A 24573-nucleotide genomic window follows, 5' to 3' on the forward strand; every position below is an offset into this window, starting at 1 on the left:
TAATAATTCCAATTGGGCTTCCACATCTAACTCTTGTTTTCTAATTTCAAATTGATGTAGTTCTTCTTCTCTTCTCATTTGAATTGTCAATTTTCGTTGAGTTTCTTCAATCATTTTTATTTGTAACTGCTTGGATCTTTGTAAAATTGCTAATCGAATTGTTCCAATTTCTTTCTTTATAATTTCACCCCATGTCTTACTCTTGTCTTGCCACGTCACCGCGTCTGTTTTCTTGTTCTCAATAATGTGAGAATATTTTTTTATTAGGTTCAGCAGTGCGACTTTTTCATCCGGCGAAAAGTTAGGAGCCCGTACCCTCTTCTTTTCATCTTTTTGTTGGCTCATTTTGAATCTATTTCGCACAATTTATTTGCACAACACAAGCACTATTCATGTGACATAATAAAATGACAAATTCAAAAATCATGATTTTGTTTAATTTTGAGACGTTGCCAAACGTATCTCCCGATTACCTAACAGTTTGTTGTAAGTTGAACGGTGCAATGCAAGTTCTGGTTAACACGATGGTTAAATTTAACGGTGGTTATCTAACTCAGACATTTAACCGAAAGTGGTGCAAACGGCTATAAGTGTCATCAATTGTTGAAAATGAACGAAAAACGATTCAGTGCAATAATATAATTTTCTTTTGTATTTTTGATTTTGTACTCATGAAAAAATAATCCTACGAATACCCCTCGAGAGTGAGAATAAATTGAAAATAATTCTCCAGATTCTTTCTCAAACTTGTTGCCAGATGGCAATAGCCACTCGAGCCCTCTAAAGTCACTAAATCAACACACTACGTGTTAAGGTAACGCCATTAGTGATTTTATATATCTATCCTTGTCGCACAATAAACTCAATCTGGGGATAAACAAAACAGAGTCACGTTTGAAAATTTTGAAGTGTCACTAAAGACTGTTCTCATTTTGCCAAACTAAATTCCCTGAAACTGATGTCTTCCTCGTCGCACTTACGACATTTGCATTTATTATCTTTGTTCCACAATTAACTCACGCCAGGAATGTAATGGCGCTACCTTAACACGTAGTGTGTTGATTTAGTGACCTTAGAGCCCTCCAGGGGGTCTATTCTTCAATTTCGATTAAGGTACTAGATCAACACACTACGTATAGAGGTACCGCCATTCCATTCCTCGCGAGAGTGGATTGTAAGATAAAGATATCAAATGCAAATTGCACAAGTGAAATAAGGAAGACAATAGTTTTGGGGATTTTTTAAATTAAATAATGGCATTACTACAATGTCAAAAATATGTTAGGTTATGTCGCCCATTATTAATCAAAATTTTTTAACTGAAATGTTTTACTGGTTGCAGATATCTTTTTAATTAAAATTTACAAAAACACCACTAATAAAACTGTCACATTTTGCGGATCTTTCAGGTTTCAATCGCTGAAAATCTTCAGCCCAAAAGAAGTCATCTTTACTAAAATGTTTCTGCAAATTAAAATAATATTAAGTATACTAGAGCCACATACCTATATCACCTAACATAAGAAAAACTAAATCTTTACTTTATTATGTATGTAGATACTTACACAGCAGATTTGTAGTTCACGGTTGGAGCACGAACTCACAGACAGTCTAAATTATTTTAGCCACTGTTCCCTCCGTACTCTGTTTTTGACTCCTAATATTAAATTGCTTGTTACTGTATATAAGTATATGTAACGGGTGTCTTACCGTTTGAAACATAAAAGAATTGAAATCCATTTTTTTTAGAACTTGAACAGCCGCTAACACAACACTTGTTACTGACCATGTTAAAGTATTAAAATAAACGCAAGTAACTGAACCAAGTTAAAAGATGTAACGAGTACAAAGAAATAAATGACAATACTTAAACACAAACGAAAACTGTAACGAAATAATAAGTTAGATGAATCTTGAACTAGGATTATTAAATATGCAGCAGAATAATGACACTAGTTTTTGTCAAATTACGTCAAATCATTTTTAGATGGTGTTTTTTTATCCCCAGTTTGAGTGGATTGTGCGACAAGGACAGGCATAAAAAATCACTGATGGCGGTACCTTTATACGTAGTGTGTTGATGTAGTTACCTTAATTTCGATTAGTTTATGTCGCACACGACATATCTCGAACGGTTGTTGTCGCACACTACAAATATTTTCTATTCTTGAATACCATGCGAAAAACATTTCTCGCACATGGAATATTGACGAGTGGTCTATGTGACAACATGGCAATTTACGAATTAATTTGACAAAATATTTCACAGAAACCTGTAATTTTGTACTTTCATGCTCGCCCAACAAATCGAGCTTTTAAAAATTGAAGGTCAATTAACGGTATCTATTGAAGGCCATTTGAAGGCATGAATTTTGTTCCCACCTTGTCCTACAGAAACTCTAGCGGAATTCGACTTTGGTTGTAAATTTATGTTTGTCACTGGAATCCTTCTGATAAATGCTAACGGGGGTCGTCGATTTGGGGTTCGCAATGTTAGCTTCAATGTTACAAGTAGGGGTAGTGGTGGTGGTATTTATGACAAAGGTTATTACTTGATGATAAAATCTTATTTTTCGGTTGTTGTTGTTGTTAAATTTACAACCAAAGTCGAATTCTACTAGAGTTTCTGTAGGACTATACACGCGTTGTTAATTTTCTGTGTTTTCGATGGCAAAATAAAAAACGAAGTCACAATATTTTAGCAATGCTCAAAAAAGTAAATTGGTAGAATTACTACAAAATGCACCGGATCTTTTATCAGGGAAATTCTCACCTAGGTTCACATACAAAGAAGGGCAAAAAAATGTCCATAGGCGAAGTGCGGGTTTGCAATTTGTAGATGAATAAAAGGTTGTACAATACTTTCGTTAAACGAAAATGTTTTTGGAAACAATTTTCAGTTATATACAGGGTGCGTCTGCTTAAACTTTATATTTGAATATCTTCGTTATTTTAAATGACTGCTCAATGATATTTAGTCTTAATAAAGGCTGCATTGCCCTCTTTACATAGGCACTACAAAAATTAACAAGGCTCTGGACAGAAGAGGAATATTCAAGAAAAAAATTAATGAAAAAAAAAAATATTTTCAGCACTTTCAAACATTATAACTTTTAACATGCATATCAAATGTTTCTCTGTAGATTTTCTGCCTAATAATCATCCTAGTGCTTATTATTGACAAATAAATTGAAGACAATTTCCAGACTTCATTCACCAGTGTGTATTTACGTAAAAAAATACTTCACGGCTTACTGATTTACAAAAAAAAAAACATAATTAATTTATTATTTGACAACGTCAAAGTAAAAAAGTTCGTGAAATCTTTGAAATAATCTTTCATACAAGATGTCGTTCTTACAGCAAGAGAAAATTAATATTATTTTTACGTATGGAGAGTGTCACCGGTGCTATCGAGCCGCAGCAAGAATTCTTCAGGCCCGTCAAGAAAATGATAAATTTTTCGAAATGAATATCAGATAAATTATAAAGCTGTTTGAGGATACTGGCAGTGTTAAAGAATTGCCACCAGTAAGGGATGCACTCCCCAAAAATATTAACTTTCAAAATCCCGTTGTTGATTAGGTAACTGAAAATCCACACACAAGCACAAGAGCAGTAGCGGCTACACTGAATGTCTCACAAAACACGATTATTAGAACTTTAAAGTCTTTGAAATTTCATCCATATGAAATGATCCTGCAACAAGAACATCACTGAGGAGTTTTTATTCCAGAATTGAAAGGTGTGCGGAAGTTAATGGTCGAAATAAATTTTGAGCATACGAGTATGTAATTATTTTGAGGAATTTTTTTTAATTTTCTGTGCTGCTAATTGTGTTACATTGTTGAATTTATTGCAGATATTTTAATTGTTATTATTTAGTATGTGCTTAAATTATTTATTCACCTTCACCCCCTCTTTAAGCTTGACGCACCCACTTCCATAAAAGCCACTTTTCTAAATAAAAACAAAAAAATAAGGAGAGTACCGGCTATCGGGTACCCCATGATTCATTGTTTAAAAAATAAAATTAATAACATTTGAATTCGTTTTATTGAAAACTTACTCTAAAATAGTTTAGTACATTTTTCCAGAGAAGACTGATCCCTAGGATGCAAACGTACCTACACCGGAGTTTGTACATACATACCTATTTGAATTTTTATTGTATTTTACCGAATAGTTCAGTAGTAAAAGAATTTTAAATAAGATAACAATGGGGCGTCAAATTGACGTATCTAAATTATTTGCTGAAAAATGAGTCATCTGTGAAACAAATTCGTAACAACTTTTTACGCTTAAACTCTGTTTTGAACACAGCTGGAAAATTAGTTCTTTTTAACACTAATTTATTGCGTAGTCATTAGCAAAAGTGTAATAAAAACAATACAGGGAGATACAGAGGCCACAGCTGAATATATGTTATACTCCGTAATCTGAGAAAAAGCCAAACAAAAAATTTTACTGCGGTTATTTTTCAAATAACTCTGTATCCTTGCAGGTTTCGTTAACTTTTGTTAAGCACATGTCAAGAGGTCATTGAGAAATATAATATTGCTAAATATTGTTTACCTTAATTGATAATTAAAAAAGATATTCGGATATAAAGTTTTAGTAGACGCACCCTGTATATTTGTAAAAGGACTTTGCCCGTGATAAAACTGTCGCCGCTGTCTTTCAAAATCTTCAAAAAGTACAAACATTTCTTCATCGTTTGCCATCAGCCAAAATTTGATTGTACAATTCCTTGTCAGAAATATCAACAAAATCGTCATGTTGATTGGCAACGGGCATCAATGCGTATACGACTTGCAAAGTCGCACGCCGTTTATGCGCCCGACATATGAGCTCGCATGGTTTTTGGGAGAGATTTGTCGCATACGAAATTCAAGAATACAAAAACCAAAATTTGTACGAGAATTGATAAATGTCGCATGCGACATTTCTCACTCGAAATTGAAGAATAGACCCCCGGGCTCTCGTGTCTATTGCCTGGCAACAAGTTTTCGAAAATCTGTCGAATTATTTTCAATTTATTCTCACTCTCTTGTGATATTATTACAGAAAATTTGCTTTCGATATTGTATTGGTGTTACAAACCTGTCAGATTTCTGTCAGAGAGGATAAAAATGCCCTTAAATCAATCTCAGGTAGCCCAAATAGTGGTACTGGCACAAGAGGGATATACTCAGCGACAACTTGCTGAAAGGTCTCAGACTTCGCAGTCAGCTGAGTTCTTTAAAGGTATGAGGAGACGGGAACGTACACTAGACGAGCTGGACAAGGTCGTAAAAGGAAAACGTCGAGACGAGAAGATCATTTTTTGTCTTTACAAGCTATAAGAAAGCGTTTTGTCACTGCGCAACACCTCCGAAACGATTTTCAGGTGACTACATGGATTGTTATTTCACCAAGAAGACCAGCAACTGGCCCACGAGTTAATCCAGGACATCGTATGGCTCGTCTAAATTTTGCTAGAGAACACAGAAATTGGGACCGCGAATGGCACAATGTTCTCTTTACCGACGACTTGCGATTTTGTTTAACTAACAATGATCGACGTAATCGTGTGTTTAGGAGACCGGGCGAACGCTATGGTCAATGTGCGATTCATCAAATTGAAAATTTTGGTGGAGGTTCAGTTATGGTATGGGTTGGTATAAATTGGACGGGCCGTACTGAACTTGTTGTTGTTGCTGGAGGTAGCATGACCGGCCAGAGATATAGAGATGACATTGTTATTCCCTATATTGAAGAATATGCTCACAATTTTGGTGCAGGTTTTGTGCTAATGCACGATAATGCACGACCTCATATTGCCAGGATTGTAACAGACGAATTAAATTACGCCAATATATAGAGGTTGGATTGGCCAGCTCGAAGTCCGGTTCTTAATCCCATCGAGCATCTATGGGATAACCTTGGACGACGAGTAAGAAGATCACCAGTGCCCCCGCTGACTCTGCAAGAACTGTCTAACTTGCTAATTGCAGAATGGCAGCTAACACCACAAGAATACATACAAAATTTAATTTCAAGTTTACCAAGGCGGATGAAAGCTAGTATTACCGCCAGAGGTCGTAACATAAGATATTAGACTGTTTTTTAAAATTGTTTTGAATTCATGTTTTATCGTTTTTGGTGTTACAAGTTATCTTTTTGTCCCGTTTGGATTTTTAAAATAAAATCTATGCTGAGTAAAGTTTTATTTTTATCAGATAGGCTCTCAAGCATATTATGTGCAAAATCCAAGTTCATAAGCCCAATAATTTTAAAGTTAGAGAGAAATAAATTCTTGATTCGATAATTTTGTCACGAAGTGTATATTATGCAACAAGATTTATAAACGGCACTTTAGACTAAAGCTTGTTTGACACGATGCTAAATTTTGTAGAAAATTTGTTAGAAAATGAGAGAGACCCTCGACAGGACCAATGAACGATCAGGATCATAGTCTGTCTTTGTCAGATCCTGACCGTTCATTGGTCCTCTAACTTTCACTTTCTAACTAATTTTCTACAAAATTTAGCATCGTGTCATACAGCCTTTAGACACGAGTTTTATTAGGCACGAGCGGAGCGAGTGTTTAATAAACGAGTGTCTAGAGAAGTTTATAGGTTACATACTATACGACCAAATGAACAATGCAAATATAACACGTAACTTCTTTATTCAGCGTTAATTTAAACATAAAATTCGAACCTGATAAACGTCAGTTGACAAGTGACAACTAACTTCATTTTGAGTGTCACATGGTTTTTGCTATTAAAAAAACCAGAGCGTGACTAAAAATCCCGTTGCTATTGCTAACTTCACCTCGTGACTAAAGCGCACAAAGTCACAGCTCGTCAAGGTGTATTTAAAAGATCACTTAGCGCTGTGGAAACGACACCTACTTTAATTTTATTTGAAATAAACTGTACGCATGTTATAAAATTTAATTGCCATATACACAATCAAAGAATATAAATATAATTATAATTACATTATCATGATGTGGAATGGTTTTTTAAACGAAAATAATTGTCCTTATTAAAGACAAACATTTCAACAATTTTTAAAAATTTTAACTTTTTTGAGGGACTGTCTTTATTAACGATTTCATCCATTTCGTCACCTGATTTGAGTTTTTAACCAATTACGAATTAAAATGTTATCAAAAATTGCCAATCAACACATTATTAAATTGATAAACGAACGCTTACTGTTACGTGCCATATTATCTAGTCATAAGTGCTTGCTTGACTGATCAGTGATCACACGATAAGTTTTGCGTTCTCACTGTATGCGTTTTTTATTTTAATCTATTTTGCATTGTGTAATATTTTACATTTTTGATTTGGTTCAGAAACTTATCTATTCAAATACCACATGACTGTTTGAGTTTCTTTAAATAATTTTTATTCTGTTTTGCTAATTTAAGCAATAACACTCGAACCAACTGACATTAGATAGCATCCTCTGCGGGTAGCATGCAGTTAGTTCTTGTGCCACTGTAACCAAGTCTCTTCATAAAATAAAAATGTGTCATCTGAAAGACCAACCCGCAGGATTTCCCTATAGTCCAGTCAATACGAGTATAAACATAAAAAAGGGTCCGACCTTGCAAAAGGTCATGTAGTTCTGATTTTTTAATATGTTGTTTGGATCTCAGCCAAGAGTAAAACACCAAATTTGCAACTTCGAAAGACTTGTGCGTGGTAACCAAAGAACAGCAACATTTTTACATTATTTTCAGTTTTTGCTCAATATCTCTTATGATATGAGTCTCACAGAAAAAGTTGAAGTTATCTTTTTTAATCTAGATTAAATTCGCTACAGTTTGAGGGCCAAGCAAACTTTATGCATGCAGCAGTTTCCGAGATAGAGCTCTAAAAATTGGGTATTTTTTCCAAGAAGTAAAAATTTTTTGTTTACGTCTCTTATTTTATTAAATTTCGTCAAAAATACTCACCCCATGAAAAAAGTCATGGGCAATGAACTTGAAGTGTATTTATTTAGCTTTAAATTGAGATCGACGGGCAGCTGCAGGTCCAAAGCTTCTCTCAAAAGTGGCATATAACCGAAAACCTCGAAAGATGGAATTTGGGAAAAATAAATGAAAACAAGTTTTCAACGCATCAAACATCACGTATAGGGCCTAAACCGATCAAATAAGTTATTTTAACGGAATTTAGTATGTGTGGTTAACAACTTGAAGAGAGTCTGTGAAGTTGGTGGAGAAATACTGCCCTCAGCGCCAGACTTGTTCTGGTTCTGATTGTATGGAAAATCATCGAACACCCCAAGTATGCTCCTTTGGAACGAGTTCATTAAGCAGGTGACAAGTGGTCTTGATTTTTATGGCTCAAAAATTATTTTCCTCTCATTTATCCGCACCCCACCTACTGATTACGATACAGTGTTCATATCACCTTTTGAAGCCAGTGAGAGAAGTAAAGGTCATTTTCAAAAAACCTGCTTCGTTACTTTTGATCAACCACTGTTCTTTAAGGCCAGATTCTCATTTTCCCTACGCTACTGACGTGTTAAAGGCCGCGCAAGCTAAAGTTTGTCTAAACATAAGTGAATTTTACGGTTTTAACAACTAAAATACTTTATGAGGGATGTTGTAAAAGTGGGAATAACCAAATCTGCAGCTTTTCATTTAACAAAGACAGCACGCGTTGCAAAATTTATGACAGGGTAGCTAAATATTCTGTTGTGATGGATTTGTCGCGAACAACCCTAAAATCCCTCATAAAGTACTTTAGATGTTAAAACCATAAAATTCACTTATGTTTAGACAAACTTTAAGCTCCGCCCCAGGTCCTTTACAGTTTAATACGATTCTACTACTATATCGCGTGATGCTAACAGAAGCTCCTATCTCGGAGCTCGCCAACTAAGGCAGACGCTCTTATGTGATTTTGAAATGAGATAGACAGAGTTAACACTACCGAGGTAAATGATACGAAACACGCATGCGTCAATTTGACGAAAACAACCAAACCAAACGAACACAAGCGGATAGAGACTGCTAGCGACTTTCATTCCCAGTTTGGCACATGCGTATAACTAATAGGAGTAATAGTGAATTCATTTCATAAAAGCAATATGTAAACTTTAAAACCGGCATAGTACAAGCGAATGTAATTAAACTTTAAAATAAAACTGTTTTATTTAAAATACAAACTACGAGTAGATAGTTCAGCCTCATACTACCAGCCAGTGTAATATTAGAAAATTATTTAAACAATCAATTTAAAGTACCTACCTAAAAGATTGATTCAATAAGATTTACTATATATACCTACAGCGTGTCTCAAAATTGACGCACTAACTACTTAATCTTATCGAGAATGTTTAAATGTACATGAGAAAAATATGGAAAAAATTCTTCAGACTTAATATTTTCAAATCGGGGAGGGTTAAATGTAAATAAATTTGGCATCGTTGCACGTAGGGAGTTTAAATAATAAAATTTACCTACATTTTAGCACTACAGTAACCTGACAGAAATGAAAATACAAGTGGTTCACGAGTGATAATGTGCCCGACGGAGTTAAAAATGCAACCCACAATGCATTTTTTAATATCATTTTCTTGACATTTTTCTCACGTTTACGTTAATCTCTTCTACATCGTAGTGCACCGTTAGTGCGCTATTTTTGGAACATCTATATTTGAACACAATCAAATCTTTAAATATTTTTTTATTCACTAATAATAAAGTTAAAAAGTTAACAGTAGACATAACCACTAGAAATTAACATATTTAAACAATTTTTTATTCATATGTACATTAAAAGCTATATTTCAATTTAACAATACAATTTACAATAAAGTGGGTAGTTGTTACCGGTTATATTATTTGATTTGTTTTTCACTAATTGTCCTTCGACTATTGAGGATTGCACTGATCGCAATCTTTTCTGTTTCCTCGGCATTTGGTTTCCTTAATCTAGAAGTGCAACGTTTCTTCTTTTTAGTGGAAAACAATCTTTTTATTATGCGGAATCAGAATTTTACGAGCTTTAATTTTCATTTGGCTATTTTTTTGTCGTACAGCCGTAAGAGTTGGGGCTATTGGTGCAATCATTTTTTCAGTACTTCTACTTCTTCCATGGATGTTATTGAATCAATAATATTATTCAATGATACCCTTAAGTCTTCTTTCTCCCGCATAAGCGACTCTTTGGTTTTGGTGACTGGCCCTGCCTGATTGAGACTGAATAATATTCCAGTTGTCTCGTCGGAAGTTGAGGGTCCGTTATGCACAAATAAATTATTTTCATCATCTACAAATTTAAATATGTCGTTAAAAAGTTATTTTGACCTAAACAAAATAAACAAAAAAACATGATTAAGCAGATAATTAATAAGTAAATAGACAGCGTCCTCTCACCACCACCACCCAAAGTCAAGATAATCACCCTAACCCCTTGTGCCTACAATCAACACCTAACAAAAAAAAAACATGTTTCCGTCACCACCACATCACCGTGCCTTTAGCGCAGCCTTCAACTTAACCCCAGTAGCTATAGAAAAATTACTAACCTTACGTCACTGAAAAGTAATATTACCGAGAGTCAGGTAGGTTATGCTCTATCATATGCACAAATCACTGTAAAAAATGTTATTGTGGTTACTATTATAGTAATTTACGTTATAAGTCCGGTAGGTTACAAGTACTACCGGATGTATATCGTAATGTATTTTATTTCATACTGGAAGTCTCTTGTGCATCATCATTTTATTTCAAAAATTAAAAAATAACATTATATTGTGAAAATAGCATCACTTTTTTTCCTGTGGCAACGGCCGTTGCTATTGTTTTTCTAGATCGAATATTTTTTGACTTTTTCACTTTTCAATGTCAGATTTGATGTATAAAAGGAAAACAGTCTGGTAGGTGTTGCTAAGTGACACTTTCCGGCTCTGATACTGTTATAACTCACCTACCGGACTCAAATTGATGATGCAATCGAGCATCTACCGGACAGTATGAAATAAACAATATTAACATACAGGATACATTTCTCCTGTGAATCTGAATTACTTAAAATTACCTGTTGTAATTGTAGCACTTGGTTGTAACTGATCCTTTTCTTTGAGATGCCTTCCTAACAAATGTATATGTTTGCACATATTCCATTTGATGCATGAATCGATGCATGTGCAAGAATATTTATGTATACATGCATCACATTCTCTACAAATTAACTTACAGTCCAAATGATTGTTAATGTCATTTTCTTCAATAGTATAAACCTCGTAGGACGAGGATGAGGATGAGGATGGAATTTCCCAGTAAACTCCATTTTTTGTTATCTGGTTAATATCTAGTTTTTCACTAGTTTTATGACGTAGACGTAGTTCCTTTAGTTTGCTGCACAATTTCCCTTTATTAATGGCTAATGGCTCGCACAAATTTAAGAATTTGAGTGATTGCTTTGTCTAATCTTTTTACTTTTCGGCCATTGAAATAAATATATTTTATACTTCTATGCATTCGTTCGATGTGCATATTAGTATTTAGACCACTTTTTAGACGATGGCAATACGCCATGATTCTACATTATTAAGATAGTTGTCCTTAAAATATGCAGAAAACTCTGATGTTTCTGGATCGCTTAGTGTACTTTCCAGAAAATGTTCCAACATAGGAGATAGTGCCAAAACATCTCTTTCCTGCAGCATGGTCCTCAAGTATTTGTAAACCATCACCTAATTTTAAAAGATTAATATAACAAAAAATATGTTTTTAAAATTTACGAATTATTGTTCTACCTGTTTGTCTTTGGAATTAATCTTCGATAAATTCTTGCGCCATGCCCGATCTACATGCCACGTGCAAAACAATCTAAAATTAAATTTGTGTAAGTAGGTATATTTAAAAAATCAGTACTTGTATTGTTGACAACCTACCTAAATTCTGCATGCATCATAATTTGTTTCCAAGCATTGTAATACGTTTCTGCCATATCAGACATGAAAACTTTGCAATTGATCCTCATTCCAATTCGTTCCTTAATATAATTAAAAAAAATACACATGACTTGTTCATCAGCTCTATTAGGAATGAGGAACGCACATGGGAATCCTTCCCTTATATCATCAAGCACAAGCAAAGTGTGCAGTTCAAAATCATATTGATTTAACCCGTGCGTTCCATCAATGCACACGTAATCTGAAGAAAATTGTTTTAGCATTTCTTCTTGACCAGAATTCATTATAACTAAAACAAAATCATCATATTTTAATTCTGGATGCTTTTCTGATGTTGTTTCTTGTGCTTTATAAAACAAAACACAGCCAGAATTTTCCATCTCATTTACCCACGCTTCTACACTAATCGCATCATTTTGATTTGTCTAACAGTTGTCGATTGTAGATTAAAAGATTTTTCTATATTATATAGGTCTTTTTTAGTGAGAAGATGAATTCTTTCTAGTTCTGAACCGTGAATAGAATCACGCACCTCGTCTAGAATTTGAGTAAAGGGAATTTTCAGAGCCATGGCTGCTAATGTTTCTCGCTCTGCTCTAGTCAAATATAAATGACCCAAATCATTTTCATGTCCGACATGGGTTTCAAAAAAACGAACGTCACAGGTTCCAGTTTTATTTAAAACAACTTTTATAGACCCTGGACAAAAACCGTTTATTTTATTGCTGCCCTGTGTTTTAATATGTCGAAATCCCTTAGTTTTTGAAACAAAAGTGCCCGATCGATGACATACATAATAATTAATAATACTGTGATCTTTCGTAGAAAAGGTTCCCCTTTCTTTCACAAAAAGAGATTTTGTGTCACCTTCAATTTTGCTTTTCCACTCATAAAATTTCTCCGATGATGGAAATTCCATATTATTTATTTTCATTTTTATATCATGCGTCTCTTTGAAATGAATCAGCAAATCATCTTTTTTCATAGCATCGCACTTGCAAAGGGGACACTGTTTGCTGTTTGCGGTGGAACTTGAACTATAACTAGAACTGATTGCGTCTTTCTTCTGATGTTGCTTTTTATGATAGTTCAAATCTCTTAAATGTGTAAAATTCTTTTTGCACTGTACACATTGGAAGTTGTAAGTTTTTGATGGAGCTATAACATCTACTTTTTTCACGATCGGGAGTAGAAATCAACTTTTCGGATGTCAACATCGTGACAGAAGTAGAGCATTTTCTCCCTAGGGAGCAAATATTTGCAAATACTTGCTCCCTAGGGAGTTTTCATTTTTTTGACAGTTGTGACAAAAATCTAATGGGAGTTTTCATTTTTTTTGACTGTTGTGACAAAAATCTAATTGTGTTGTCAAGGCAACTACTAATTCCATTAAATTCATCGAAAGATGACAACTCATTTGTCATCATTTTTTTATTCTTAAAATTTGAGATTTTTGTGCTGTTTCTACTCCCTACCGTGAAAAAAATAGTATATATACTTCTGGAGAGAATGCTCATTTTTCCCTCGGTGCTTTGTAGCCCTCGGGCTTCGCCCTCTGGCTACAAACTGCACCTTAGGAAAAATCATGCATTTCTCTCCCTCAATATATAATATACTATTATCTATAAATAAAATTCATGAAATTATTATTAAGTACTAGGTATTACAATAAGAAACAAAATATGTAGTAGTTTATTTAACGAGTTCGTGTGTAAATTGGGCTTTTTTTGGCATGAGTGGGCCAGTTTAAAACGCCAGTAAAACGAGCGTTTTAAAGGCCCACGAGTGCTAAAAAAGGCCCAATTTACACAAGAACGACTTGAATACAACGTTTTTTTGTTCGACGAGCCCCTTAAAGGCTCCAAATCGCTAAAAATCTTTAAAATTAGCTTTACGTTTCGTTTTGACAAGTTGTGACATTTATCAAAATCCGTTCACACAGGAGAAATTCTGACAGTGTCGAACAAAAAAAAATATTTTTATTTCGGCTTGCAAATACGATTTTTTCTACGATTGCCAATTACTTCGCATTGAATTTTATTTATACAGGTTATTCAGATAAGAATACAAATTTACCTGAGGGCAGTAGGCAACCCAAAAATCTTCAGTCAGGGATATATTTTCGATATTTATATTATAAATTAAACATGTAATCAAGCTACTTAAAAACTTTTGAAATTTTCTTGACATTTCACGTTTTACTAGGCTTTGGCCACGGAACGAGAATTACGAAGAAACTGGCAATCTCGGAAAAGATGACGGCAAAGAACGAAAAAAAATTTGAACAATGCATAGTAGTAGAGGTACCTATACCTACTTCGTCCAGCGATGGATTGAGAGATTTTAAATTATATTAAATTAAACCAACACTACAAAATGCACTAGACTACATTAATTAGAGTATAATTTCAGGTCAAAAATGTTACTGCTTCAAGGATATATTTAAAATTTTATGTGCGCTAGGTCCTTTCTCTACATAGAATTTAGTGATGTTTATGTCAACCAATCTCTCGCTGGACAAACTTTACCTATTTAATAAACTGTTTAAAATTATTCTCCTCTCATCATTGTTATTTTCATTTTGACGTATTAAGATGACAGTGTCGTGATGCCATTATTTAATTTAATAAGTTATCAACGTGGTGCTAGATGGAAGGCATATTTTGGGCTGCCTATGGCGCTCAGGTAAATTCCCATTCTTATCTGAATAACTCTGTATTAAATTCGAAAATAAAACCGATGGGACAAAAATTCTCAAATTATTAACGTTTCCATGATAACACACGCATTATTTCCACAGAGCACTTTTAACCATTCAGAATTGTCAAGTAAATGTCATACTTGGCATAATTTCAAGTTTTATAGAGGTTTTCTAATATATTTTTTTTTATTATTAAATTCAAATCGAATTTAATCATCTGTAAAGTAAAAACATTTAGTCAATTTACATAGGTACCTACTTATCATATAAAATAGATTAAGTAGCTATTGGCATTATAGGTCGTAGCTATAGGACCTGAAAATAAGCACGGCTGATTTGTTAATCTGAATTACAAAATGATGCTTTCTAAAATACAATCTACAAAGTCTGAAAGATAGAAACAGAAATAATCAATATTTCCTTATGTCTCACACCACCCCACTAAGTTAGCAACTAAGGGGTAGATTTACGAAACTCAGATAATTTGCAAATCGTTAACGAAACGGCAAAAACAATGCTTCAATCGATCATCGATAAATGTAGGATTTGCGGAACTGAAGGGGAAACCATTGAACACATCATTTCTTCTTGCACCGTTTTGGCTCAAAGCGAATATAAAAAACGTCATGATATATTCGCAAAAATTATACACATGAATTTAGCAGTTAAATTCAATTTATTAAAGGATACACAACCACATTACATTTATAAACCAGAAAGTTGTTTAGAAAATGACAATTACAAATTATATTTTGATCGCACAGTTTTAACTGATATTCACATTCAGCATAACAGACCAGACATTATTATTTTAAATAAACAACAAAAGCAAGCATATCTTTTAGATATAGCTGTTCCAAATTCACACAATATAACACAGACATATAATACAAAAATTAATAAATATTTAGAACTATCCGTTGCTATGAGAAATCTTTGGTGTTTAGAAAAAATTTCGATTGTACCATTTATAATTTCAGCGACAGGAATAGTACCGCAATCTCTTCTTAAAAATTTAAAAATTTTGGACTTAGAGAACACATTGGGGGTTGAAATTCAAAAAGGTATATTATTATACTCATGTCACATCGTGAGGAAATTCCTTAACATTGACACAGAACAAAAAACACAAAAAAGTCAAAATGCGGAGGCGAGACGCCGGTAATTATGTTGATAAGCACTGCACTATTACTTGATAGTATTATCCGTAATAGTGTATGTACTCCGGCAAAATTGCCGTGCCGCCGGGTGGAGGTGGGATACGAAGTTGTCATGGTTTTGATTGAATTTGCAATGTCTTATCGAGCCTTACCGGCTTTCGTGAATGACCCCCTTAGTGGGAACGGAAATCTTGTTAAGAATTAAAATCTTGTTAAGAATTAAAATCTTACCTGGATGATATTTTTTAGCATGTTTTCTTAAATTATAAAGTGCACTAAAGTCTTTGTGGCACTCGGAGCACTTGGATACGTTCATCTTCAAAGAGATAACAAACAATAATGACACCCCAAACGACAAGGCAAACTTTCTATAATTCAGAACAAGGGCAAAGGCTCTGATTCACAGATTCGGGTTTTTTATTTTTATTGCTACGTTTTCGCGCGCAAAAGAAGAAACGTTGCACTTATAGATTAAGGAAAGCAGGTACCGAGGAAACAGAAAAGATTGCAATCAGTGCAATCCTCAATAGTCGAAGGACAATTAATGAAAAACAAATAAAATAAATATATTATTATTGTGTCACAACCACTCACTTTATTGTAAATTCTATTGCTAAATTGAAATATGGCTTTAAATGTCTGTAAAATAGTATATTATGATACAAGTTAATAAGGAAGCCTTTAAAGCACGCATAGCGGAGTGCTTTTAACGTCGCAAGTGCTTTAAAGGCCCGTATAAACGTGTATCATACGCTATTTTTTATTATACCTGCACTAAAATCTAAAAATTATAACAAAAAAAGTAAATTGAAATACCTTTTCCCAAGTAATCTGTGTCATTAATCGTTGATATAGAAATGGTCAATTGTTGTTGTTTCGTTGCTATTATAACTTTTCTATAAATGTCTATTCATCATTGTTCAAAATGTAGGTGAATTTGTTGTTACCTAAGCAACCGTTAAAGCTTTAGTGTTTTAAAGGCCCTTTTTGACACGCATTTTAGTGTCAAAAACAGGGACTATGATTCAGGTATAATAAAAAATAGTTTAAATACAGACTGATCACAAAAAAACGCCCCAGCTTATATCTTTCCTATTTGATATCCGATTTCAACGAGCGATACATCAAATTAAAGAGTTCAAAAAGTACTACAAACTGGAAATAAAATGTTGCCCTTAGCAACCCTATTTTGCAAGGGTGAAGGTCAACTTTATTTTTTTTAAATAGCAACGTATAATTTTTTTGGTACAGTTAGATTTACTATGTTTTCTGAGTTCAAAAATATAGCACACTCTGTATTTTTAAATATTATTCTAAAATAAGAAATAAATAAAATTATTAGGAATAAGTAAAACTTTATTCGTAACAGGCCATGAATTACTTATGAAGACATTCTTGTAGCCATGGAAACAATATTTATTCATTAATACGAACAATAAAAATAACAATATAATTTTTTCGACGGAGCTGTTCAAATTGAGCACCATTTTGTTCGAGACATTGTTAACATCTACGTATCACACTTCGCATGGCATTCAGAAGGATTTCAGGTGGCATTGAAAAAGATACTATGTATATTTTATTATTTTCGAAATATACTTGTAACATATCCATAAGTTCGATCTTATTCATTTTATTTCAGAACACGAAATTGGAGAAAAAAAATTAAACAAAAATTACGACAAATAAAGTTTGCCTACTTTTTACAATAAATTTTTAGTTATTTGTTTTTCCATGGCTACAAGAATGTCTTCATAAGTAATTCATGTCCTGTTACAAATAAAGTTCTATATAGGTATTTCTAATAATTTTATTTATTTATTATTTTAGAATAACATTTAAATATACAGGGTGTGCTATATTTTTGAACTCAGAAAAAAATTATGAATCTAACTGTACTAAAAAAATTATATATTGCTATTTAAAAAAATTAAGTTGACCCTTGACCCTTGTAAGGTAGCGTTGCTAAGGGTAACATTTTACATCCAGCTTATAGTACTTTTTGAACGCTTTCATTTGATGTATGGCTCGTTGAAATCCGATTTCTAATAAGAAAGATATAAGCTGGGGCGTTTTTTTGTGATCAGTCTGTACAGTGAGTGGCAAAAGTATGGAATAAATTCCTTAAAAATTAAACAAATTTTTTTTCAAAAAAATGTTTGAACAGGTCAATTTTAGTTTATAAAAATACATGTTTTAGTACCAAAAAAAATGCCAAGCAGTCATTTGTTTTCGAGTGATGACGTCATCGATACATTTTTAAATGGAAACCCTCTATTTTTTTTCTTGATTCTGATAGCCCTTTTAATTGTCTAAATGACAGTATAAAAATTTTGTTATCTTACATAAGGAAATTTTTGAGAAAAAAAAATAAAGTTGGAAAAAATAAATTTTATAACGAACAAAAACAAGTCAAAAAATCAAGTAGGTAAATCAAACAGTCAAATGTTACTGTCAATTTCATTTGTATGTATTATTTGCTTTACAAAACGCTTTCGAAAATGACTCATTTAACAGAAACACAACGTATAGAAATTTTAATTTTGATTGGGTGCTGAGATAAAACTAAAACAGGGGAAATTTCTTCATAAACTTGCTTATTGTCAACAAGCTGGGGGATGGCAATTCAAACATTTAATTCCATAATTTTAAGTATGTACTGCTAACAGTTTTTGACTTGGTTTTGTTCGTTATAAAATTTATTTTTTCCAACTTTTTTTGTTTTCTCAAAAATTTCCTTATGTAAGGTAACAAAATTTTTATACTGGCGTTTAGACAATTAAAAGAGCTATCAGAATCAAGAAAAAAAATAGGGGGTTTCCATTTAAAAAAAGTATCGATGACGTCATAACTCGAAAACAAATGACTGCTTGGAATTTTATTTTGTACTAAAATATGTATTTTTATAAACTAAAATTGACTTGTCCAAATATTTTTTTGAAAACAATTTTGCTTAATTTTAAAGAAATTTATTCCATACTTTTGCCGCTCACTGTATATTAATTTCTAGTGGTTATGTCTTCTGTTATCTTTTAAACTTTATTATTAGTGAATAAAAAAATATTTAAAGATTTGAATGTGTTCAAATATGTATAAAGTCCATTCACGTTGGATTTTCCTCTCAAGGTCAAATAATTAAATTTTTTGGCGCTGTAATTATGTTTTGTAAATGGCGACATACAGGTAAACACCGTACAGGTTGGATTGAGCATTGCTAAAACGCTTTATGTTGGTTAGCTGCATGTCACTATTTACAAAACATAATTACTGAGCCAAAAAATTTAATTATTTGACCTTGAGAGGAAAATCCAACGTGAATGGACTTTAGTAAACCTTATCGAAACAATATTTTACTTTACTTTTACTTTAAATTGATTGTTTAAATAATTTTCTAATATTAAACTCGCTGGGGTGAACTACCTACTCGTAGTTTGTATTTTAAATAAAACAGTTTTATTTTAAAGTTTAATTACATTCGCTTGTACTATGACGGTTTTAAAGTTTACATATTGCTTTTATATAATGAATTCACTATTACTTCTATTAGTTATACGCATGTGCCAAACTGGTAATGAAAGTCGATAGCAGTCTCTATCCGCTTGTCTGCTTTTGCACGGACGATCGCTGTATGCATGTATAGAAAATTTAATAAATGAGGCTGTAGAAACGGGGCTGCCCGTCTTGAACTGAACCCTCAGTCACACCCCATTCGATTTTTTTGCAAAATGGAAAACGAAATTACAAAGCAAACCATTATAAAAACTAAATTTAAAATAATGTTATGACTCGAAAATTACTTGCGATTTAAAGGATACACACTTGTCCGATATACATTTTTATAATTTGAAGAATTATGACTATATGCCATTCACGATGTTTTGGCATAAGGGGAGGCCATGGAAAAAGTGCATTTAAGTTGGCAGTAAAGCTGTCTGTTGAATTAGGTTATGTTTTTCTAACTTTGAGGTTATAAACTGCGTCATTGTCTAGTGCATTGTTGTCAGTTTTACTAGTTTGCAATATAACAATACTCACACATTTTTAATCCAATTTAACAAAACAGGAAACTGACTTGAACAAACTACAGAATAGTAGGGACCGGGACCGAAAGACGAAGTGGCTCCTGTTAATTTATGCACCACTTAGATAACCCAGCTATACAGTGTCTTAACCAACCAGTTAGGTCAGGTCAGGTCAGGTCAATGAATTTTTCATTTTAACCAAAACATTCCTAGAACTAGATTGTATAAAATCTTGTACCTACTTATTAAGCCTTACTTTATTCGAATCTTTCTGCAAAATATTTACACACCCATCGTCTATGACACAAAAGAACTTCAACTTCCATAATTTCATTAGAAAATTCTGAATCATCATTACCTGCTTCAAAATCCCAATCAAATTCCGAGTCAGATTCTCCTAATGAAATTTTTAAAGGAAAAACGTTTTCAAATGAAAGATTTCACATTAATTTTGCCCAATCTTCCGAAATAAGTTCTTCACAATATCTACAAAAATATTGGCAAATTTCAGGAGTACATTTCAAAATAGACTGAAGCCATAAATTCACAACTATATCGCGAAGTTATAATAGGTCTTACAAAACCCCTGTGCCATTTCATTTGGGTCGTTGTTTCTTCCTTCACTATCCGTGTTACATTTTTTTCTTGTACTCACCTACGATTCAATTTATACACAAAAAAAAAACTTGACTTCATTGTAACTTACTGAAAATATGTTCTGCAGTCTAATACAAACACCATCAATACGTCTTAAAGTCGCTTAATTATGATTACGGTAAATTCGACAACATGTTACGTTCATTTTGATAGGTCCGCATGTCAGGCACTTTAGTGACAGCAGAGATGACAGAAATCAAACATGTATCCAACGTTAAAAAATGAAACCATAGCCTCCCCTTATGCCAACACATCGTGAATGGTATATAAAGTCCATTCACGTTGGATTTTCTCTGCCAAATTGTTGTCACGTTGCAAGCCTGCGCCTCCTTTCCTAGTAAATTTTACATTATCGTGTTTTATTCGTGATAGAGCGATTGAGAGCGATTTGACGTTTTTAATTTTGAATGTTAGTTTGACGTGTGAAATAAAGTCACAGATTTTTTAATAAAATTCTATTCCTGGGTGATTTTACCATGGCGAAAAGAAAAAAGGTTAATTTTAAAATTGCGTTAACCTTCCACAACTGACGTAATGTGACGAAACCCGCAAGCTAATACGGACTCAAGAAAAAATAGCTTCAGTTCGAAAATTAATTGGTCAGAATCCTTTAATGTTTAATGTATTGTATGTATTAACATGATTATAATCTATTTACGACCTTTATTGAGCAGTTTTAACAATACAACGTTATTTTAAAGGTAATGTGTACATCGAAAAAACTTAAATTAGAAAAAAATCATTAAAAATCAAAATACACCTTTCTTTTGTGGTATGCAATTGTAACAATTCATTCTTGAAACGTCACAACCACAATCAAAACGTATAAGTGTCTCTGAATAACTGAAATTTTATTGCCAAATTTGTTCCATCATTTAGATGCATTCCTTACTTCCATCGCTTCCAATGAAAGAAACTTCACACAATTTTCTATTGGGTTCATTTTCTATAACTTATTCTGGTTCCTCATCAGTCATCACTGTAGTCATTAAGGGTTTTTTCACTTAATCAACAGCGCAAGCAGAAAAATACAACACCAGTAGGTAGGAGTTAGGTACCTATTGTATGTTCCTAATCCTATCATACCGATTAAGAACTGACACTATTTTTAGTGCAAATGATAACAAAATGGATGTATTATTACCTACTGTTATCCTCTAAAAACAATATTTGAAAAATGACTGTTTCTTTGCTGACAGCGAATAACATAACCTCTACAGTCTACGAATGACTTGGTTACTTTATCAGCCCGTATTGGTGACATACACAGCTAAAGCATTTTTGAAGTAAAAATCACACCGCCATAATATTGAATTATTTGACCTTGACTAGGAAAATCCAACGTGAATGGACTTTACATATTCATCGACATCCGTGCTGTCAGTGTCATTTTTAATATGTTGGTGCAGATTGTAGATACAAATTCGTAACCAGGATTCAGAGTATAAGCAAATCCTAGTTAAAAAAATGTCAAACAAGAAATTGAGGTTATGGTAAAAGAAAATTGCTATTTCGTCAAACATCAACCACAAATAATAAAATTCAGCCTTCAATATGGTGTAAAACATGGTTAAACTAGGTCATCCTCGGAATCCAAATCAGACTAGATGTTTTCATTGATTTGTTTGAAATCAGAGAAAGCTAAATTGCCAAATTAGGAAATTCAAAATTACTAAACCGAAACAGCAAGTAATGCCAACATACTGTCATAGTGACAGCACGGATGTCACTGAAAACGACTATATCTTACGAAATTATAATGCCAAGTTTACCTACAATAGTAATTATTATTTATTTGAAACGGTGTTGAGCTTCCTTTTTTATTTTTATCTAATCAATCGTTGGATTTTCCGCAATAATTTTTCAATAGAGTGTTTGTTGTACTATAGTTTTTTTTTTTTAAGAACGAAGCGTTGCGGGAGATAGGTACTAAAATTGACAAATCAGATTACTCTATTTTGCACCACGTGACAAGCCTTATTTACATTGAACTATAATTGCCAAATTATTTTTAAAAATATCTAATCTTTGACATTATTTTTGAATTATGTCATAATTTTTGCGTCACCGTCAAATTCTCGTGCACAAAGTTAAAGTGTCGTTTGTTGGTGCACGATTTCAGCATTTTGGTGTAGCATAATGGCAGAACAACAACCTGGTTCTGTTGTAAAAAAAAATTCCAGGGGAAAGCCAGTTAGTAGTGGTCAGAAAATAATGATACATAATATCTACGGAAATTTAGAGAGCAGAATGAAGCGCTCTCCAAAACAGAAATGGTAAAAAGGGTGTCTGAAGCAGCGGGAATTGGTCTGACATTAGTTTGGCAAACCATTAAGGAAATGGAAGAAACTCATGCAGTGAAATCGCCACCAAGGAAAAGGAATCGCAAAATACTTTTTGATGAAGGTCTGGCAGAGGTAGGTAACAGCCCAAAAGTGGCAAAATTGCATAGGTCATGATAGGTCATATACTTCGTCAAGAAGAGGACATGTATCAATTAGATAATATTGCAGACGAAATGGAATTGGAATTCACCGTCAACACAGGCTCGAGTGGCGAATCAGATGATCTTGAGTGGGAATTAGAAACAGGAGATGTTTCGACCGAGAACCATGTCCTTACTGATTACGTAGGTAATTCAACTTGATGGTGTATTTTTCCACTGAATAAGTTGTGGATTATTATCTTCGACCACTACTAATGAATGCAAGTTTTCACTGCATTTGTAACAAAGGATTAGGTTGTTGTTTAGTTTATTATGTATTCCAAAAGTCCTTTTTTATGTTCTTCCTTTTTTATGTTCTTGTTTTATTTTTAAGTAAACGTAAGATTCATCGAATGTTGTTCCTGTTCTTAATTGAATTTGTAGGCAATAATTTATAATAAAATGCCAAAAAACAAATAACATTGAAATTTTCTTCGTTTTTAAAATTACCCCTCTACTATTGGCAACCAATTTTACACAATTCTAAGAATTGTAATGTGTAAATGGGGCGGCCGATGCTGATGCCACCTACTGCGTTCTAAAAAAAAACACACTATAATGATGATTAATTTCAAAATAGTTTCGTCCGTATGATTTTCACAATTAATTAATATTGAGACAGTAATGTTCTGATTCGTGCAGATGCCGGTAATTAAAAACAAAATAATTACACTTTTTTTTTATTACCAATACTCAAAAATGTATTCTCATAACTTTTTAGTAGTTTGTTGAACAATACATAGCTGATTAAAACTACAGGAACAGCAATATCCTGATCTTGCGGACATGAAAACACCGTCACGTTTGGAGCGTCGGCATAGCCATAATTCCCCTTGCAGAGTGGTACACAACACCTGTATAGCATCTTCGACCATGTCTTTAAACACTTTATTATAATACACTCGGTATTAAACAATAATTACACCATCAAATACGAATCAGAATAACATAATCTAACATCTTGCAAGTTGAAAACACCGTTCAAAACACTCATATTAATGGGTTTTTGACAAAAAGCACAAAATACAATAATGTAGGAATGTCCTACCAACACACTTTTGCAAAACTAAACTGTAATAGCACGTACTATCTGTGAAAGTTCAGATAAAAAGCCGACTCTGAACGCGGCGACTGCCTTCATGTTATGACTACTAGCAAAGTGTCACGTGATGAATACGTCAGAGCACTCAGGCCTTGTTCTTTAGGAGGTAATGGTTGGATTCATCGTTCTCCGGGCGTAATCATCGTTGTAACGCCCTTGGTGCATAAATAGCTATTATAGTAAAAATCAAAGAACCTGTCATTAATGGAGTTACATAACCTCTGTTTTTCTATTTGGTACCATAATATAAGGTCACAACACACTACGTGTTAAGGTAGCGCCATTAGTGATTTTATATATCTATCCTTGTCGCACAATAAACTCAATCTGGGGATAAACAAAACAGAGTCACGTTTGAAAACTTTGAAATGTCACTAACTGTCAATAATTGTACCTATCTCGCTTTTCAAGGCCCATTTCACTAGTTATCTCGTTAAACATCTATTCTCTTTGTTTTAAAAATGGTTTCAGTTGGTTTTCTCTGTTCTCGTTATATTTGTCGTTTGAAATCA

General features: G+C 33.2%; 3 long non-coding RNA genes and 1 pseudogene across 5 annotated transcripts in view; 1 reads left to right on the forward strand and 3 right to left on the reverse strand.

Annotated features, from left to right (window-relative positions):
• The window catches only part of LOC138126233 (uncharacterized), a 74937-nt gene extending 53871 nt beyond the window's left edge, over window positions 1-21066 (reverse strand). The window contains exons 1-2 of one of the 3 annotated variants that reach the window (XR_011157702.1): window positions 20524-21066; window positions 19831-20472 (exon numbers count right to left, since the gene is read on the reverse strand). This is a non-coding gene — a long non-coding RNA (uncharacterized lncRNA). Of the gene's footprint in view, window positions 1-19830 lie in introns of all 3 variants that reach the window. The other 2 variants (XR_011157703.1, XR_011157701.1) reach the window with 2 other exon arrangements.
• The window catches only part of LOC138125360 (uncharacterized), a 169467-nt gene that overhangs the window by 84304 nt on the left and 60590 nt on the right, over window positions 1-24573 (forward strand). The gene's annotated exons all lie outside the window — the stretch shown is intronic.
• Window positions 787-2479, reverse strand: LOC138125872 (uncharacterized). Its single transcript, XR_011157542.1, has 3 exons — window positions 1711-2479; window positions 1566-1657; window positions 787-1464 (listed from the first exon to the last, which is right to left on the reverse strand). It is a non-coding gene; the product is annotated as an uncharacterized lncRNA (long non-coding RNA).
• Window positions 11533-13129, reverse strand: LOC138125626 (uncharacterized; annotated as a pseudogene).

The sequence above is a fragment of the Tenebrio molitor genome, chromosome 3 (genome assembly GCF_963966145.1).
Source record: "Tenebrio molitor chromosome 3, icTenMoli1.1, whole genome shotgun sequence".
Taxonomy (NCBI): domain Eukaryota; kingdom Metazoa; phylum Arthropoda; class Insecta; order Coleoptera; family Tenebrionidae; genus Tenebrio; species Tenebrio molitor.